The 20,444-nt window shown below is 35.0% G+C and overlaps 1 pseudogene; it reads right to left on the reverse strand.

The window, feature by feature from the left end:
• Positions 1-12,430: 12,430 nt before the first annotated feature.
• LOC148117363 (elongation factor 1-alpha 1 pseudogene) lies at positions 12,431-14,019 on the reverse strand (annotated as a pseudogene).
• Positions 14,020-20,444: the final 6,425 nt, after the last annotated feature.

Here is a 20,444-nt window from a genome sequence, read left to right on the forward strand (position 1 = left end):
AAACAAAAAATATATGGTGATGGAAATGAGGAAGACAATCTAAGATTTCAGAATGAAATTCAATCATGATTATAAATATTAAAAATGACTTATTCTGAAAGAAGAAAGAAATGAAAAACTCAATAGCCTTACATGAAAATGAAAAGCCTTAGAAGTAAAATCAAGCAGATGTCCGAATATCAGGTCTCAAATATAGAATATAATATCTAAACAAAATAAAAAAAAATTAAAAAATAGAAAAAAAAAACATGGAAAAAGAACATGCAGGAAACATGAAGCACCATGGAAACACCAAATGGGCATAAATGAAGTAGAAGAATCCCAAATCAATGGCATAGAATTTAACTTAAAACTATTATTGAAGAAAACTTCCCCACATTATGATAAGGCACACCCATAGAAAACTCATAAAGAACATCAAGAAAATAAAACCCCTATCCCACATCATAGTTGAAATATGAAATATGCAAAAGAAAGAAAGAGTATTTAAAGCTGCAAGAGAAAAATCAAAAGTCATGTATGAGAAAATCCATCATTATAACAGCTCAAAGGAAACTTTGAAAGCCAGAAGAGCCTAGAACAATGCACTCCAAGCCCTACAAGTCCACAATAGCTACTCTAAAGTTATATACACAAAAAACTATCTGCAATGTTTGAAAGAGAAAGAAAGACTTTCTATAAGATAAACATCCTAAAAAGTTTCATATCTATCAAATAGAATCTAAAGAAAATACAGGAAGCAATATTATTGGTGAAGAACATATTTATCATACGAGAGGGACTGTGGAAGGCTATATGAACCATAATTAACAAGTGAAAAAGAAAAATGAGCATCCTTTCTATATATATCAACAACAAACTTACTGAGAAATAGATCTTGGACTCAACTCTATGGACAATAGCGTAAAGGAAAATAAACTAGTTATGAATAACATATCCAAGGAGATAAAAGATTCCTCTAATGAATACATTAAATCTCTGAAGAAAGAGAACAAGGAGAAAATGTCCAAAGTTATGAATATGAATATGTTTAGAGTATAACCTTTCAGAAGGCCTGAGACCTTGACTGCAACTTCTTTCAGAGCCTTTAATTCACAAGCTCTGCAGTAAATCTGACATATTTGTAATGGGTTTTCATGTGAGGCCTGCCAGCTTAAAGCTTTATAATCATGAACTGCCATATTAAAATTCACAAATAGGTTTTGACTTGTAGTAATTTTTTAGAGATATTGGTTTTAATATATAATGTAGAATAGGAAGGCTAACAGTTTTGATTGGTCTATTGGCTACAAACAACATGGACTAAAGGGGATACACAAAATTATGTTGAAATGTTTATCTGCTTTTGCATATGTTAAGTGAATAGGTTTCAAGGTCTAAGAGAAAGAAATATCCTGACAAATTTTTTCATTTAAGTATTGGCATACTTCCAAGATTAATCTAAGGGAAGCATTTATCTATTGATGTTATAAATATTTTTTTGCTTTTTGTATAGATGCATTTTATTATATTCAAATATATATTTCTTACTAGTCTATAATTTATATTCAAGTTGAATCAGATATAATGACCCATTAGTGTCCAACAAGATTGTTTCAAAATAGATTTAAATATTTTAATGGAGGTGATATTGAAGTACCTGAGTATATTTTAAATTTTTTTCTATAGTTTTGCTTCTTCTAGCTTCAGTTTTCAGTAAGTTCATGTTGCAAGGAGAGAGGCTGCTTGGTCATTCCTGACTGCTCAGCCCCAAACTAATCACATAGAAACTGTGTGAATGAAAACACGGCTTGGCCCATTAGGTCTTGCTTCTTATTGGCTAACTCTTGCATCTTAATATAACCCATTTCTATTAATCTGTATATCACCACAAGTCCTTGATCTGTCAGCAAAGTTTCAGCACATCTATCTCAGGCGGAGACTCCATGGTGTCCCCCTGTCCACCTTTCTTCTCCCAGCATTCAGTTCCATCCTCCCCTCCTACCTATGTTCTGTCCTATCAACTGGCCAAGGCAGTTTCTTTATTTATTAATGGTAATCACAGCACACAGAGGGGACTCCCACATCAAGTTCACAGAAAAAAAATCTTACACGTACAAAAATAAAGGGATAAAACAAAAACATTTATAAGACCACGTATGCTACAGTTCCTTAATAAATTTCCATGATTACTTTTGTGCAATATAATTTCTTTGAATACATAAACTTTGTAAAACATTAGAGGGATAAAGTTAAAAAGTTTATGAGACAGCTATGCTACAGTTCCTGTAATAAATTTCTATGATTTCTTTTGCTTGCTATATTTTCTGTTTGTACATAAACTTAGCTTCAGGCAAAACAGGTTATATCATCAAGCTATCACTAAGATTGAACTGATTGGTAGATGCTTCTAAACATTTGGTGATGCAGAATAAAAAGGAATAATGGAATAAATAATTAGAGACACGAAATTTGTCAGAGTCGCACCATTATTGATTATTTTTCAGTGAAAAACAAAAAGGCAAGCATTTGACAAACTTATATCTCTAGTCCTTAGTGCATCAATCCTGGGGATTACAGAAAGAATCAACAAGCATGAATCTGTGTGCTGGTAGAAACCTTTTATTCCCTGAATAAGGGCAAATACCGATAACCTAATATCTTCTAATTTGTGTGAATCTTTTGCCTTTGGTTTGCTGGCACTTTGTGAGCAAGAAGAAATGGGATGCTGCACAGAAGAAGTTAGGACCAGAGGAAGTGAGCAACAAGAGTTTTTCAGACAGTATAGTAGTTCCCAGTTTTAATTCTAGCACTCAGGATGCAGTGGCCACTCTCTGTGTATCTGAGGCCAGCCTGCATTCTATTCAGCCAGGACTACATACCAATATCCTATCTCAAAAATAAAATTATTAGTATTCCAAAAACTGCCAAGGTTATTCTTCTGAGTAGGTAGAAAATTGCAGTGTATAGGTAGCAGAAATAAGGAATTCGGCATGGTGTTAAATGCTTATAATCCTAGCACTTGAGATTTGGAGGCAGAGTAATGCAAAGTTCAAGATGATCATAAACCTCATAGCCAGTTTTAGGCTGCCCACAACCAATAAAATTAATGCAAATGGTAGTTAAATTTTAAGTTTTCAGATACCAAGCTGTAGTACCGAGCCTCCAAATGTCAAAGAGGTTTGGGCACTCTCATGGAGAAAATAAAGCAACATGCTGAATAGTCTGTTCACAAAAATCTAAAACAGAGTTAAATAGCTGTAGTGTATCAAGCTATAGTTTTGATTTTAAAACAAAATATTTCAACTTACCAATTTAGTTTTAAAATAGACAGAATTCTTGACTATGTAAATCATCAAGTGGCCACATAGCATCAACCATATGTACGTCATACATTGGCTGTTGTCTGACCTCCCCACTTAAGGTTTTAATATTTGTTCCCTTCTAAATTCTTAACATTTCTAACATTAACAAGAGGTGATGTTGTCTCCATCTTCAACAGTGAAGTCAGCACCATATAAATGTTTCTTATCCTAAATGATGTTTAGTTTCCTTCCTGCTGTATATTATTCCACTTTCTAAATAAGTATTATGATCAAATGAAATCCTCCATATTGTAGATTCCTCAGTTTCTACAAGTGTGAGAAATATTTTTATTATGTATTGTTCAATGTGAGTTACTCTTCTGTATTAATATAAAACATAATAGCATACCCATTAATCTGTACATTACTTCATAAACAATAGTAAACATCCAGTTGAAATATGCATATCACATATATATAATATAATAATAATATAATATATATAATATATAATATATATAATATATATATATAATATATATAAGTATGTGTAAAATCTGGTTCAAGAAAACCTTGAAGAAGATGTAAGTTACATGAATTATCATGATTTTCAATCCTATAACATTATCTTTTCTCTTTCATCTTGTGCCTACTGTCTTATAGAAAGTCTCTAAAATCATTTGACAGAGGTAATAAAAATTCTGACATGTATTATGAGAGTATTTCTGAGTAATATTCTAGCTATTCATAGAAGTAGACTCAAGCAGCTTTAAGCACCATTTCTGGGATAGTCATAAAATGATGTACTGCAAGGAAGATCTCTCAGTGAAACAGGCTTTGATTACTGCACTTAACTGTTCCATTTTTTTGTGAGGTAAGTGAAAAAAAAGTAAGCATAGTCAATCTATTTTGGACTGAAGCCAATGTGTTGGCTCAATTATCAGGGGTATGGGAGATATATAACTGAGAAATAAATGATAAAGAGATTATCTAATTGATAAACAGCTGAAGATTTTGTGCTCCACTTGAATTGTGACCAAAGGAATTCCTAAGCAGAGGAAGATTTTAATGATATGTTAAATACAATAACATATTTTAATTTACTGCTCAAATTTTTCTCACACCTATTCATGAAGTTTAATAGTCTCTGTGTTGTAGACTTCAACTAACCAAAGCAATGTATGATGATAACTGCAGAATATCAAATATTGTCACAAAAGAGATCACTAGTGAATATTTGATATGACTTTTCTCAGAATCACCATGTGATCATACTGTTCTACTTTCATCATGATAGAGGCACTATTTTAATGTTACTTCAATAAGGTTTCTGGACATGGATTTAGTTTTCTGTTTTGCGATAGTTCTTCTATTTAACTACTATAGGTATATTACATAATGCTTCATAAACTATAATGTTATTCAACACAGCATTGTTTCTAATTAAGAATCTCACTTATTCAGCCCATGAAGTGTGACAGTCGAATTTAATGATCTTACTATATTTCTCATCATTCAGAAACAGGAGGATGAATGGGATGGTGAATGGCCTCTTTAAAGAGCTTGTAGTAATGCCGGATATGTGGCACTAATTTTTAGGGTGGGGACAAAGTTCCTGAAGGTGCTGTAGATTTCATATATCAGCTTCTAATGAGAAATTGTTTCTATCATAACTGGATTAATGAAATAGTAATCAATATCTGGAAATGTGACTAATACTCATGCTTTCCATAGTGATTCAATAGTAATAGCTGTTTTCTGTCTGTGTTAATGCTCTGAAAGTCTATAAGTCTTACCAATAAAAGCAGAAATTATTCGAACAGGAGACGTGAAAATGATTTCATTTAATTAGACATTAATGCTGCTAGCTAGGCTATTTAAATTCCTCATGCATTAGAATAAATACTGAAAGATATTTGAGTTCTTAAAAAAATAGGAGTTATTTTACTTACTGGAATAATTTATCCTGACAAATAAGGAGAAATTTAAGTACAGTACCACAGTGGATATAAAGAAGAACAGAATCAGAAAAGATTTTACTGTGTTTCTTACCAAGCCAATAAATTCAGTGGAAAACTAAGCAAACCAATCATCATTGGACTGCTAATGTTTCACATCTTTCAGGCATGCTGTTTTGACTTAAATACAAAGCAAAGAACCATAGTCAATTAATGTACACTCTAAGGTTAAAGAGAATAAACAATAAGTATAAAAAGAAACCGTGTTTATATTGTAATATCTGTTATATAAATGATTGAATTTATCATAGTATAAATTTATTGTTGCATTTGAGAATACATATCTTTATAAATCTACCTGTCATTGTTTATTTCATCTTTGTGAAGGAGAAATCTTAGAATAAATCTGTGTCTGGAAATGCTGATTAATTATAACTTCAGTGATGTCCACACAATGAAATCTTGCAGGTTCAGAGCTTAATTCCAATTTATCTTCATCTATCTTTAGTCTAATTCCTTACCTTGCTCTGTGTTGTACCTAACAAATATCATTAATAGGTAAAACCAGCCCTAGTAGGTTTTAGAAAAATATTTTTTTAAATGTATTAACAAACCACGGTTTTTCTTTAATCAAAGGATTAAGAGTGTCATTGCATAGTATCTAAGGCCTGGAACCAGGGTAATCCTGATTTGCTCTAACCCCCTACTTGATGCTTCTACCAATGTATTGCAAAAACATCTTAATTTATGTCATTTTTTTTCTGTTACTGTTTAAACCTTTATAGAACTGTTTACACATTGGTACATGAACTCTCAGAGTAACATAAATCTGTGCTACCAGGTCATGGTCACTCATATTTGGGTCCATAATAAGCTAATTTTTGGCTGTGTGTTTTTATTATCACCTATGGAGCTGTTTCGACATTGGAACATGAACTCAGAGTAACATAAATCTGTTCTACCAGGGCATGGTCACTCATATTTTGCTCCATAATAAGCTACTTCTTAGCTATATGTTTGTATTGACAACTATTTTCTTCATACTAAAGAATATAAGTACACTGACTGTATAATAAAAATTATTAACTTAAATTATAGCATTTTCTTATAGGATATCAAGAACAATGACAATAATGTTGCATCATTTTGAGGAAGATTTAGATTTCTTTTTTGGGACTGTAAATAATAATTTGATCACTTTATTGTTTTTATTTGGAAAGTGCATATTGATTCAGTAGATTTAAATGTGTGCTAATTCTTTAATGTTTGTGTGAATTGGTAAATTGTATTTGTCAATTTAGAAAGGCCATTGTTCTGTGAACTATCCCCAGAAAGCAAAATTAACATTTACTTACCCCAGATATACAAAACATTCTAGACCTATTAATTTATTTTATTATTTTGTTCTACCAGGTTAGTGAGCCAAGGAGTTAATTAGAGATACTTAAAGGAATGTGGGTGACAGGCATTGACAAGAATGTGTTTAAATCACATGTGGCATATACTGACGAAAAATCCTCTGTGTTTCTCGCTGAGCAACTTTTAATTGTCTATGTGTCTCTGGAACAGTACGGTGCCTCATGAGCGCCTCCCAGTCAGTAGCAAATTAACTGCTCATAAATTCTTGGGAATATAATATTGCCTTTAGATGCACCTCTCTCCCCCCTAGCAGTAGCTAACTGCCTACAAATCCGTGAGGAGGGGCAGTTTCTCATGAGACATTCTGCAATCAACAGTTTACTGTCTATAATTCCTCAGGGAAAAGTATCCCTTACTTAAGACACAGCTATTATTAACTGGTTATAGTTCTTTTGGGGGTGTTTAAGACTCATCATCCCTTTTTCTGCAATTGAATAATATTGGGCTCAAACTTGTACTCTTCTGTAATGTATAGTCACAACTTTAAGGAATTCAAGAGAGCAATGGCCAGGACATTAATATGGTATTCTCCTCTGTTTGCTGAGAATATCATTGGTTAATAAACTGTCTTGGGCCTGTACAGTGAATAGAGGTATGTGGGGAAAACTAAACTAAATCCTGGGAAAATGGAGGCAAAGTCAAAGAGAAGCCATGGAGTCCTTGACAGACACAGATGTGCTGAAACTTTGCTGGTAGGCCATGACCTCATGGTGATAAACAGATTAATGGAGATGAGTTAAACTAAGATGTAAGAGTTAACAAAAAAGAAGCTAGAGCTAATGGGTCAAGCAGTGACCTAAATAATACAGTTTCTGTGTGATTATTTTGGGGCTAAGCAGCTGGGAACCAACAAGTGGCCTCCTCACATATGTCATGACTGGAGATGGATTTCCACAATAACCACATTAATCAGATAATTCTTCAAAGAATCTCAATGTCACAATTATTCCTATTATTTTTGATAATTTCATGTATGTATAAAATGTATATTTGTCATAGCCACAACTCTTTTACTTTGTCTTAGCTCTCTCCCAATTCTCCTTACTCTCATCTTTTCAACTATATTCTTTAACTTAACATTTAAGTTACTTTATTTAAGTAATCCTTATCATCATTTATAATGTGGACATCTGTTATATACCATTTGAAGGAAAGGAAAATGTAAAAGACAGACATTATTCCAGCATGTAGGAAATCTTCCTTCAAAATGGAGATATGAATTCAATTCTTTTAGTTTCTTCCCTTTTTTCCTTTTCTCTTCCTTTCCTTTAATCCATCTAAGAGGATATTGAATAATGCATGTGCTTACATTAATAAAAAGCTTTCCTGTAAGCATATACTGTGGGGATTACCCAGACAAATAACATACTAGCTTCTTTCCTTTAGAAGACTCACCATCATCTTTCTCATGTTGCACTATAATCTAGTTCGAATTTGCACATTATTGTATTATTCTGATTATTTCATAGCATGAATCAGTTTTTAACTTTAGTTATAGTTATTCTGTTTATACAGGTGCACCAAGAATTATTAGTGGAATTATTTTATTTAACATTCAAATATGTCATTACAAGTCACTCAAATACAGAGGTCTCATTATCAGACAAATTCAAAGCATTGAATTTTGTGTCTATTTCTATAAACTTGTATATTTACCTCTGGCATTTTAATAACTTCATTTGAACCATTTGATTTTGGTACCCAGCTTCAGCTGTCCTCTTCAATATGTTTGTCTGATCTACAGTATACAGTTATCATAGATATTAAACAAGATTCTGGAGCTACATTCACAAATTCATACAACATAACTTTAAAAAGTTATATATTAGAAGATTTTCTCAATGTGGAAAGATCTTAAATGACAACCTAGTTGAACAGTTCTTCTTCACAAAACTTTGATTTCATCTCAAGCAGTTTGTAAAGGAATGTACATGCTCAAATTGAGTAAAAACAGCCTTTTCTTCTATGTTTTAAAGAGCTACAGAATTACATCTGAAATTTGGTATAAGAAGAGTAAGTCATTGAAATTAATTTGCTATGCCTTTTATTACCTCACTGATTAGTATCCATTATGACATATACTTTGTTATTTCTATTCATATATGTTGAGGAAAAGTTGTAATATTTTGAAATATATCACATCATTTTATGATTTTCTTTATACTTCATATTTTAAAATGCTCTGCAACATAATTCTCCCTTAATATCCAATGACAAAACCTGTGGTAAGGGTGTATCTAAGAATAATTGAAATACATTCAAAAAATTATTTTTTTTTTTGAGACAGAGTTTCACTGAAGCTTTCAAGCCTGTCCTGGAACTAACTTTTATAGAACAGGCTGATATCAAACTCACTGAGTTCCAACTGCCTCTGTCTCTGCCTCCCAAGTGTTGGGAATGAAAGCGTGCATAACCACCACCGATACATTTCCAAAGATTTTATAGACAAGTCATTGAATTTTCTTTATAAATCATTACAGTTTCCTTAGCAAAGAACTTTAATCTCTTCTTTTAGGTGTGATGCACGTCCACTACCAAATGTAGTGGAATGTAGTGAAATGAAATGCATTTCAGATTTTATAGTCCTCTATTATGATAGGATCTTCCCAATTATCCTAAGAAGAAAACTTTGGCATTTCTTTTATGGTTTAAAGTTTTTACTTTAGCAATATTGACATTCTAAGGTAGGAATTAAAGTTTAATTATAATTAAGCCCTTTACAGTTTGATATGATGGGTTTGAACTTAATTCATTTCATCTAAAAAAATATGCAGAATCAATGTATCATTCTGAATTGAATTAATTAATTTTAGGACACTATGAAAGAATAACTATCAGAACAATCTTTTTTTATTTGTTTTAATTTATTTATTAAAAATTTCCACATTCTCCCCTCCTCCCATTTATCTCCCCCTACACTATCCCCCTCCCCCTCCCTCTCCAGTCCTAAAAGAATTCAGGGTTCCCTGCCCTGTGGGAAGTCTAAGGTCCTCCCACCTCCATCCAGGTCTAGTAAGGTGAGCATCCAGACAGACTAGGCTTCCACAAATTCAGTACATGCAGTAGAATCAAAACCCAGTGCCATTATCCTTGGCTTATCAGTCAGTCCTCATTGTCAGCCATATTCAGAAAGTCTGGTTTGATCACATGCTCAATCAGTCCCAGTACAGAAGGCCTTAGTGTGCTCCCATCAGATAAGTTTCACCATCTCAGTGGGTGGATGCACCCCTCACGGTCCTGACTTCCTTGATCATGTTCTCCCTCCTTCTGCTCTTCATCTGGACCTTGGGAGCGCAGTCCAGTGCTCCAATGTGGGTCCCTGTCACTATCTCCATCCATCACTCGATAAGAACCGATAAAGCTCTATGGTGATAAGCAAGATATTCATCAGTGTGGCTATGGGATAAGGACAGTTCAGGCATCCTCTCCTTTGCTGCACAAGGAACAAACTGGGGACATTTAATTAGACACCTGGGAACCCCTCTAGAGTCAAGTCTCTTGGAAATCTTAAAATGGCTCCCTTAATTAAGATATCTACTTCCCTGCTCCCATATCCACCCTTCCTCCATGTCAATCATCCCATTCCCCCAAGCTCTCCCCAATCCTCCACTTCTCCCTTCTCTCTCCCCATCTCCCCTTCCCCTACCTAACCCCCGTGCTCCCAACTTTTGCCTGGCAATCTTGTGTACTTCCAATATCCAGGAGGATAACTATATGTTTTTCTCTGGGTTTACCACCTTCTTATTTAGCTTCTCTAGGATCAGGAACTATAGGTTCAATGCCCTTTATTTATGGCTAGAATCCACTTATGAATGAGTACATACCATATTCATCTTTTTGGGTCTGGGTTATCTCACTCAGTAAAATGTTTTCTATTTCCATCCATTTGTATGCAAAATTCAAGATGTCATTGTTCTTTACTGCTGAGTAAAACTCTAAAGTGTAGATGTACCACACCTTCTTTATCCATTCTTCTATTGAGGGGCACCTAGGTTGTTTCCAGGTTCTGGCTATTACAAATAGTGCTGCTATGAACATAGTTGAACAAATGCTTTTGTAGTATGATAGGGAATCTCTTGGGTATATTCCCAAGAGTGGAATTGCTGGGTCCTGAGGGAGGTTGACTCCCAGTTTCCTGAGAAACCGCCACACTGATTTCCACAGTGGCTGCACGAGTTTGCATTCCCACCAACAATGAATGAGTGTTCCTCTTACTCCACATCATATACAGCATAAACTATCATTGGTGTTTTTGATTTTAGCTATTCTGACAGGTGTAAGATGGCATCTCAAAGTTGTTTTGATTTGCATTTCCCTGATTGCTAAGGAGGTTGAGCATCACTTTAAGTGTATTTTGGCAATTTGAACTACTTCTGTTGAGAATTCTCTGTTCAGTTCAGTACCCCATTTTTTAATTGAGTTAATTAGAGTTTTAATGTCTAGTTTCTTGAGTTCTTTATATATTTTGGAGATAAGACCTTTGTCTGATGTGGGGTTTGGGACTTATTTTGGCTTATGGTTTCAGAAATGCTCAGTCCACAATTCTTGGGTAAAGTATATGGCAGTTCATGTAGTGGATCAGATAGCTGAGTAACTAGAAACCAAGATCTAGGCAGAAACCATCAAAATTCTACCATTGCTATATCTGTCATTTAGAGTGTACATGATAAAAAGTTCCACAGCCTCCCCCAATATTATTATGCACTAAAGAGTGAATATACAAAGTACTATGTTGGGGTAATATTTTCAAGTCAAACATGAAAAGAAAAACCTTAGAAACTTTTAAATGATTGGCACAGCTTTTGATTTGAACAATTGTTTCTCTTGGCTTATCTGTTTTCCTTTCCACATTGTTTTCAGCACAATTTGTACTGACATTTTAGCACAATCTGGTGGTACAATTTCCTCTTCTTTAGGAGGCTATAGAGATTTTTTTTAAATCCTAAATTTCTTGAGTTAATAAATAAAGTACACCATCTATTTTTCCCAAGTGTGAATTTTTATTCTCATCTGCAAAGTACTTTAACAAAGTTATACTGTCTCTTTTTTTTCTTTATTTTATAGAGACTGGTTTTCTCTATGAAATAGTTTTGGATCTCCTGGAATTCTATGTGTATAAGAGGCTGGCCTCTGTCTCACAGATAATTACCTTCCTCTGCCTCTTAAGTGCTTGGATTAAAGGCATGTGCCACCATCACCAAGTTAGACTCATATTTGAACAAATTTTTGTCTGTGTATGTTGATCTAATGAGGATAACAAATAATGTTAAAAAAAACTTACACTGTACCACTGACCTATGTATTGTGTCATATGTTTGATTGAACTCTTCACGACAGTGTCTATTTGTGTATACCCCAGATTCACGTGAAATTATCTCTCCCCTTTCTATATAAATAGTTCATGCAATTTGAGTTCATTCCTCTTTGGTACTCTTATACATTAAACACTGTCACTATGAAATGTTTATGAACATTAGATTAATACAGAAGAATTTGGGAGAAATGATTCATTTAAATTTTGCAATATACTGCTGTACTTTAAAAAATATATGTAAAATACTATATTTAATCTTCTCTATTACTGTGAAATATTAAATTACGCTCTACCGTATATATTCACCTGCTTTTCTTTTTTTTCTCATTAAACTTGTTTTAATGGGTCTCAAAATTCTGTGATAGATTTTTGGTCAAGTTGTTTCCATTAAAAAGTACTGATTTTGAAAACTAATAATTTAAAACTGCCACACACAAAAAATGGTCCACAAAACATTCTCCTTTCCTTCTGAAGGTTTTACGATGCATTGTTATCATTAACCAGTCTTTTACTATTAAACTTAAATGGCCAATTGAGACAAACAGTTCTGAGACCGTTCTTCCACCACTGATTAAGACTGGGGTGGCAGGTGTTAGGGATAATATTCATTTAGCCTTCTGAGCTTTCTGGGCAGACTTGGTGACCTTGCCAGCTCCAGCAGCCTTCTTGTCCACAGCTTTGATGACACCCACAGCAACTGTCTGCCTCATGTCACGAACAGCAAAACGACCCAGTGGAGGATAGTCAGAGAAACTCTCAACACACATGGGCTTGCCAGGAACCATATCAACAATGGCTGCATCACCAGATTTCAAGAATTTAGGGCCATCTTCCAGCTTTTTTCCAGAACGACGATCAATCTTTTCTTTAAGCTCAGCAAACTTGCATGCCATGTGAGCTGTGTGACAATCTAGTACAGGAGCATAGCCAGCACTAATTTGGCCTGGGTGGTTCAGGATAATCACCTGAGCAGTGAAGCCAGCAGCTTCCATTGGTGGATCATTTTTGCTGTCACCAGCAACGTTGCCACATCTAACGTCTTTGACAGACACGTTCTTCACATTGAAGCCCACGTTGTCCCCTGGAAGAGCTTCACTCAAAGCTTCATGATGCATTTCAACAGACTTTACTTCTGTTGTCACGTTAACTGGAGCAAAGGTCACCACCATTCCAGGCTTTAGAACACCGGTCTCCACTCGGCCCACAGGGACAGTCCCAATACTACCAATTTTATAGACATCCTGGAGGGGCAGTCGCAGAGGCTTGTCAGTTGGACGAGTTGGTGGCAGGATACAGTCCAAAGCTTCCAACAGGGTGGTCCCACTGGAACTACCATCTTTGCGAGTGATCTTCCATCCCTTGAACCAAGGCATATTAGCACTTGGCTCCAGCATGTTGTCACCATTCCAACCAGAAATTGACACAAATGCTACTGTGTCAGGGTTGTAGCCAATTTTCTTAATGTAGGTGCTGACTTCCTTAACAATTTCCTCGTATCTCTTCTGGCTGTAGGGTGGCTCAGTGGAATCCATTTTGTTGACACCAACAATTAGCTGTTTCACACCCAGGGTGTAAGCCAGAAGTGCATGCTCACGGGTCTGCCCATTCTTGGAAATACCAGCTTCGAATTCACCAACACCAGCAGCAACAATCAGGACAGCACAGTCAGCCTGTGATGTGCCTGTAATCATGTTTTTGATGAAGTCTCTGTGTCCTGGGGCATCAGTGATAGTCACATAGTACTTGCTGGTCTCAAACTTCCACAGGGAGATGTCAATAGTGATACCACGCTCACGCTCAGCTTTCAGTTTGTTCAAGACCCAGGCATACTTGAAGGAGCCTTTTCCCATCTCGGCAGCCTCCTTCTCAAACTTCTCGGTGGTTCGTTTGTAGATTCCACCACACTTGTAGATCAGGTGCCCGGTTGTAGTGGACTTGCCGGAATCGACGTGTCCAATAACGACGATGTTGATGTGAGTCTTTTCCTTTCCCATTTTGGTTTTGAATTAGCGGTGGTTTTCACAACACCTGCGTTCTGACAGAAAACCCGTTGCGAAAAAACTCACCTGCTTTTCTTTATACCCATGAATAAATTACAATCAGTAACTTGACAAGTATTTAAATATAAGAACTGTTTAAATAATTCATAGTGTATGGAAATAAAATTTTTACCATAATGAAAATTTCTCTATTTAAGAAGAATTTAAAATCCAAAAATCTGCTACTATTGTTCACTTTCTGAAATGTTTCTATTGCATTACTGTTACCTTTATTAACACAGTCAATCAAAACTAATAACAATCTGTGCAAAAATTCGTACCTGAAACAAAAGAATCACATATAGTTAAAGATCTTATAAAGTTTTTTTTTCTCTTTAGTTGTAATATCTGGTCCATATTATATAGCCACGGCATGTGAAGAAACTCAGTTAGTGTCTTAATTTCAAGAAAATAATATTTTTACTTATGGCAGAAACATAGAATTATGAAGGATGTAACAAAATACATGAATAAGAATCAAATAGCTTTATTTCATATTGTCTAGTAGGCGTCATGGACTCCAATTTTGTCACAGTGCCACTTGCCATCAAACTTCATGCGGAAGATGAAAAGACTAGGTAAAAGCTGAATGAACAATGGATTTGTGTTAGAGCTGAGAAATCATGAGTTTTGGAATATCTACAATCTTAAACTTACCTGATACTTGAAACTTGCTCTGGAAAAAAAATATCATTATTATACTTGTCAGGTTATAAACATTTATTCATCAATAAACAAGTTTTATTTTTCATGAACTTCTGTTATGTTATTGTAATTGAAAAGATTGTCCAAAACTATGCCCCTGAAAGTTAAAAAAAATATGGAGAATTTTTTTTCTTAATAATTATTAGCTTATTTTAGCAAGTTTGAACAGACCTTCTAGAGTGACCCACTCTTAACTTCTGTTAAAGTGCTTTCTTCTGTGAAGTTCATCCACACCCACACCCCCACACACTCAATTCAGCTGTTGAGCAAGATGCCAGGACATGACTTTTGTCTTCTAAAATCCCATATTCTGGACATCCAGGGCCATAACAGTGCACATGAATAGCTGGTGGTGATCCTTGCAGATTGCACTAAGGGCTTTCAATCATCTACAAACTGGTTCTGAGTGTTTATCTTAGGTGGGATACTGATAATATAATAGAAGTATACATTATTTATAATATTTTATTAGCTCATTTATAACATGTATGAATGTGAATATTTAATTAATTGAGATAAACATTTACTTTTTTAGTGAGGTCATGGTCAATGAAGTTATAAATTCAATGCCTTTGAATGACTAAAGAAAACACTAACAGCTTAAAAAATAAAAAAATATAGAAATCTAACACATATTTTTCTTTTCTTAGTAAAATGAGATAATTTTAAATACTTAAGAAATGTTTAAGCATAGACTATAGTTTAATGTATTTCATAAGCTTGAAAACACTACATTTTTATTTGCTTTCTCATAGAATTTTTTGTGAATCTATAATAACTACTAATCTTTAGTATCCACTTGTGCAAAGAAAACTTTTATCTACTCAAAGGCAATTCAAGTAACAAATTTCAGCTATTCCTTAAACCAAATTAATATTAATTTTCATTGCCTCTATTTGGTTTATTGATGTGGGAAGTTCTTCTGTTTTTGGCCAATGGCTTAGCAAAGTAAAGTCAGGCTGGAACAAATATCTAGATAGATAGATAGATAGATAGATAGATAGATAGATAGATAGATAGATAGATAGAGTCAGAGAGATGCCATGTAGCTGCCAAAGGAGAAGACATAAGCTGACAGCCATAACTTTAGACATTCAGCCAATAAGCCACGTGACTATACACAGACTAATAAAAATGTGTTACTTTAAGATATGAGTTAGCCAAAAATATGATTAAGCTATTACTCAAACAGAATTACAAATAATATGGTGTCTGTGTGATTAGTTCAGGGCTGAGAAGCTGGTAACAAGCAAGTGGCCTCCTACTACAGTTTATCTTAATGAGAAAACTGAAAGTTTAGATTACTGAGCTTTTAAAACCTTAAGATTTCAGGAATAACCTGGAAATATCTAGCTATGGCACTTTGTATCATCTTCAAGGCAGTAATTCCATTTCACATCGCGAAAAAGAATCATTTTTTAATGATGTTAGTCTTTTACTCACACAATGTATCTTAGTAAATTAACATTGTTCTCAATGAATAACCATAAATAAAGAAGAAACTCAGGGGCAGTTACATGACTTTTAATTTATTGGTAGTATAGGATTATAGAAAAACTGTTGCTAACATTGATTTATTAAGTAACAAATGTCTGACCCCTTTTTCCCTACTAGTGAAATTTCTTGAGATGAGAGAGCCATAATTTTCCCAAGATCATTAGGGATATTGCTTAATGAATCTAATTTACTTTTTCTCTCTATGAGAATAACTTTGTTAGCCTTAGTCACAGTAGATCTCATACCTTGATTACATTTACTCTTCAATTACCTTCTCTTGTCTCAGAGCCCCTTCTCACTTGTCCTCTTTATGTTTCTTAGATTGCTTGCTAATGGTATATGTATGGTGTTGATGTAGGTAAAATGTCCCACATATGAGAGAAAATGTGTGATATTTTCTTATTGACTTACCTAAAGGAGCATTTAAATAGTCCACAAAAAATATAAATTAATTAAACATATCCAGTTCCTGGATACAGACTGACACATTAGCTCCCTCTTTGCACAAAGACTATTGGCAATTAATTGTTATGACAGTAGGGGTATGTAATTTTCTTTTGTGGTGTATAGACTGAAAAGTAGTAGCTACACAATATTCTAGTAAACTGTACCCCACCATTCTAATTTAAGAAACCATGATTTAAATTGATGACTCATTCAAGAAAAAAATATAATATGTATTTGCTAATATGTGATTATTAACTACTGTTAATCATAAGCAAGCTGAAATCCATAGAAGAACAGAGGTTAGGTACAGAGAAAGGGATAATTGAGGACAAATAAATCGTCCTAAGAAAGGGAAATATAACAGGTAAGGATGGATTGGGGTTGGGATGAATGGAATTGGGGTATCAATTAGAGAGTTTGCTGTTAGTTTTATGTTAACTTGACATAAGCTAGAGTCATCAGAGTGGAAGAGTCTCAATTGAGAAAATGCCTCCATAAATTTGGACTATATCAAGGCTTGCACAGCATTTTCTTGATGATAGACATTGGAATGCCCAGACTATTTTGAGTGGTGCTATCTCAGTCAAGGTGATTCTTGGCTCTCTAAGAAGGCAGGATGAGTAGGCCATAAAGAGCAAAACAGTAAGCAGCATTTCTCCATGGCCTCTGCATCAGCTCCAGCCTCCAGGTTTCTGCTTTGTTTGAGTCCCTGTCTTGTCTTCTTTTGATGGTGAACACTGATGATGAAATATAAATACAATAAAGCCCTCCTCCCCAAGTTACTTTGGTCATATTCATTCATCACAGTAAAAATTAGCCTAACTAAGACAGAGAGGGAGGCAAGAAGAGGACAAAGGAGTATATATAAGGAGAAACAGTTAATATTAAGAGCCATTTTAGGGACAATATGAAAATCTAGTATAGTAGAAGTTTCCTAAAATATATACATATATTAAGGCAATCTAAATGAAATCACAAAATTATGACAAGAACCCAACTGGACATCTATTTATAACCAAATTAAACTTTCAGTTCTGGAAGTGGGTTACATTTTATTTAGATATCCCCCAAAGGGAACCCACCCTAAACATCAGGCTGTTGCCAAGGATATAAGTTGCTCTCCACAATGTACAATAAGGCCCTATTTCTGAATATAATAGCTACACAACCGGTTAAATTCAGGGAAATCAAGCTGGTACCTACATACAGTCTTCACCCTTGGAGGCCAGTGTTCTTGGTAACAGAAGGTACTCTGTATACTACCAAAGCAGAAATATAAACATCAAAACAGCTACAAACCCTTTGACTTACAATGCTGCCCTGCTTGCAAGAAATGCTAGTACTAAGTTGGTACAATTTCTGTGAGAGTAACCAACTAATATCTAATGTGATTTAAGACACACTTCATGAGATGGAACTGATACTTGACACTTCTTGGCTATCCAAGAACCTGAGGATAGATAGCCAAGGGAAGTAGGGGGAAAACCCAGCACTGTTTTTCTATTAAAGGAATGTGGGGATAGAATTATAGCTAATTATATTATGCTGTACTCATAGATCAATGCCTTGCTCAGTTATCATCAGATAAACTTACTCCTGAAGCAGATATGAACAAATGCAGAGATCTACAGCCAGAAGTTTTATATATAGAGGGAGAGACTTTGGGAAACTCAAAACTAAATGGGAAGGCTTCATCAAATCCCTCGATTCAGGTCTCAGGAAACCCTTCAGAAGAGTCAGAAAGAGTGTAAGAGTCAAAGGTTATGAAGGAGAGCTGTTGTAGGAGCCTGCTTATTTGTCTCTGGCTGCCCAGACTCAAAATAACCACTCAGAAACTATATTAATTCAATAACTGCTTGGCCTCTTTTCTCTAATTTCTTATTGGATAGCTCTTACATCTTAATTTAATCCATTTCCATTATTTGATATTTTGCCACGAGGCTTGCGGCCTACCAGCAAAGTTCCAACTATCGGCTCCTGTCTTTCCCCTCTGGTGGCTACATGGTATTTCTCTAACTCTGGCTACTCTCTATATATATATCTCCTCCAGCTGGCTATATTTTATTAAGCCATTGGCCAAGAGCAGCTTCTTTATTCATTGACCAATAAAAGAGACACATAGACAGAAGGACTTCCCACACCTGACAGCAAAGAAACAAGGCTATCTAAACACAGTAACCAATGCAAATATGAGTTTACAGAGTCTGGGGCAGTGTGCCCAGGGTCTGCATGGTTCTGGATCAGATGGGGTCCTATAAAAGAAAGACAAAGTGTACACATGACCAAACTCTAACCCAGAAGTCGTCTCCTATTGATGAAAACTTACAAATGAAAATTAATTTTCTATAAGGGAGTCTGACTAGGAAAGCAAACCACTCTTAAGGATAGGCTTCCTTCCCAGAAGATAGCCAACAGAAAACAAGTTCAACAAATGGCATCTTTCAAAGTTCTTTGTATCATAATGTCAGTTTTTTTTATTTTTGCTTTCTCAATGAGAAGGCTTTATGGATGTGGCTAGAGCATATCTAACTTAAAAAGTTAATGACATGAATGGCTTATCATTTGGTGTTATAATTGGGAGGCAATGGAAGTCAGGAAGTAGGATGTGATTATAGGACCTAATTCACAGAGAGTATCCCTCAGAAATATTAATATGTCTCCAGCCTTTCTTGACTGTCTCTCCTTGGGATAAGCAGTTGTTCTACAGTACATCCTTCTGCCAGAATGCATTGTCTCATCAAGACTGGAAGAAATGGAGGCAAGAGACATTAGCAAAAATGGTTGAAACAGAGAAAAAAAAATCTCCCCAGGGCTGGATAGATGACTTAGTAAATTGCTTGCTTTGCAAGCCTAAGAAATGCTGTTTGGAACTCTAACACCCAGATAAAAAGCCAGGTGTAGTAACAAGCATCACACATTTTACTTATAACAATTCTTAATCCACTCAATTTTAGATAGATAAATGTGGATTTCAAAATACAGTGTAAAAACTCCACATAGGAAAGTTCCCATTGAGAAAATGAGGGAGACTGTAATCTCAGACCTATAATGGCAATATAGCAGGATATTGGGGCAAAAGTATCTGTAGTTCAGGCCAGCATTTACTATTTAATGAGGTATAAGATAGCATTAATTGCATAGTAATAATACATAGCATTAATTATAAGAAATTCTTTCTAAACAAGAGTTCCATTACTGTTTGGTGATACTGGTTGCTATTGGATCAGAAAGCCACCAGATTTTTCTTGTTTAGGTTTTCAAACTTAATTCATTGAAAATTGTTTAGGCAAATCTAAAATAAAACTGGTTTTACACTTTTTCCAGCACCTCAAATCTCCTGCTGTCATGTATCTTCTAGAAACCTCTTCCTCTCACTCTCACCCCCACCTTACCCACATGCCATCCATCTGTCCTCCTTACTCTCATTCCCCAACCTCCCATCCATATGTCCTTTTCTCACTTCCTAAGTACCATACACCAAATCCATTTGTCTTTCTCATTCTCACAACACCTCTCACACATTCTAATCATCTGCCTTTCTCCCACTCCCCACATCCAACACATCTGTTCTCTTCACTCTCACCCCTTCAATCCATCTTCCCACCTCTACTCTCTTCCCCCCATCTCTCAAGCATCTGCCCTTCGTTCACCTCCCACCTCCCCATACCCAATTCATTTGCCCTTGTCCTCACTCTCCCTCCTCATTTCCTCTGTATCTCATACATTTACCCTTCTCTTCCATCCCCAACCTGCATTTCATATTAACCATAGTTTGAAAAAT

The sequence above is a fragment of the Myodes glareolus genome, chromosome X (genome assembly GCF_982192425.1).
Source record: "Myodes glareolus chromosome X, mMyoGla1.1, whole genome shotgun sequence".
In the NCBI taxonomy this organism is placed as follows: Eukaryota; Metazoa; Chordata; class Mammalia; order Rodentia; family Cricetidae; genus Myodes; species Myodes glareolus.